Source organism: Lathyrus oleraceus, chromosome 4 (assembly GCF_024323335.1).
Source record: "Lathyrus oleraceus cultivar Zhongwan6 chromosome 4, CAAS_Psat_ZW6_1.0, whole genome shotgun sequence".
NCBI lineage: Eukaryota > Viridiplantae > Streptophyta > Magnoliopsida > Fabales > Fabaceae > Lathyrus > Lathyrus oleraceus.
Window position 1 is genome coordinate 54,813,922 of NC_066582.1, and position 1,493 is coordinate 54,815,414.

A 1,493-nucleotide genomic window follows, 5' to 3' on the forward strand; every position below is an offset into this window, starting at 1 on the left:
ATCTGTTCGCTAGTGTGTATATTCTGGTTTAAGAACTCTTTATTGGTTTGCTGTTGAGAAGCTATGAAGTTCTCCATCATGATTTCCAAGTTGGATTTCCTAGGAACGTTATTGTTAGGTGTAGATGGGGTCGGCTTTTGATATCCAGGAGGTATAGCTGGAGCTTGACTGGGAGCTTGACATGGTGCGTATAAAGCGTTGTTACTTTTATATGAAAAATTAGGATGGTTCTTCCAGTTTGAGTTATAGGTATGCGAGTAAGGATTTCCTTGAGCATAGTTCACCTGCTCTATTTGAATTTCTGTTAGGAGTTGACAATCTGTAGGAGTGTGACCTTGAATTCCACAGACTTCGCAATTTTGAGTTACGGCAACCACGGTGGCTGGAGGTGATACATTTAAACTTTCAATTTTCTGGGCAAGAGCATCCACTTTTGCATTAACATGATCAAGGCTACTTATCTCGTACATGCCCCCTTTTGTTTGAGGTTTTTCTACCATTATTCGGTCGCTTCCCCACTGATAATGATTTTGGGCCATGCTCTCGATAAGTTGATAAGCGTCGGTGTAAGGTTTATCCATAAGCGCACCACCGGCGGCGGTGTCTATTGTTAACCTTGTGTTGTACAAGAGACCATTGTAGAAGGTGTGAATTACTAACCAGTCCTCTAAACCATGGTGTGGACAAAGTCTCATCATGTCCTTGTATCTTTCCCATGCTTCGAAAAGAGACTCGTTATCTTTTTGCTTAAATCCATTTATCTAGGCTCTCAACATAGCTGTTTTGCTTGGAGGAAAATATCGGGCAAGAAAGACTTTCTTCAACTCATTCCATGTGGTGACTGAGTTGGAAGGAAGAGACTGAAGCCATCTTCTAGCTTTATCTCTTAACGAGAAGGGAAAGAGACGAAGTCGAATTGCCTCTGAAGTGACACCATTAGCTTTAACAGTGTCAGCGTATTGGACAAATACGGATAAATGAAGGTTTCGATCCTCGGTAGGATTTCCAGAAAATTGATTCTGTTGCACTGTCTGCAACAGCGAAGGTTTAAGTTCGAAGTTGTTTGCTTCGATTGCGGGTGAAGCAATACTCGATTGCGACTCATCCTGCGATGGAGCAGCGTAATCTCGAAGAGCACGAGCTGGTTCGGCCATCGCTGGTATCGTCGAAGGAAGGAGATTTTTGAGATCAGGAATTTCGATTGGAGGAAGATTGTTTCTAACACGATACTCCCGAATTCGTCATAATAATCGGAGATATCGTTCAACGTCGTTGATTCGTAAGTAGTACGGCTCGCCTTGTGAGCGAGTGTGTGGCATACAAATCAGTGAAAAAGAAGGGAAAAAAATAAAAATTGCCTTAGTCTCTACAACGTAACAGAAGAGTTACGATATCGACTAAATAAAAGTCCCTGGCAACGGCACCAAAAACTTGATCGCGACTTTATGGTCTATCGGGGTACTAACTGCAAGTGCACAGTCTAATCGCATAGT

General features: G+C 42.4%; 1 non-coding gene across 1 annotated transcript; it reads left to right on the forward strand.

Moving 5' to 3' along the window:
• The first annotated feature begins 669 nt into the window (after nucleotides 1–669).
• On the forward strand, nucleotides 670–776 carry LOC127078010 (small nucleolar RNA R71). The gene has a single exon (XR_007787763.1). It is a non-coding gene; the product is annotated as a small nucleolar RNA R71 (small nucleolar RNA).
• Nucleotides 777–1,493: the final 717 nt, after the last annotated feature.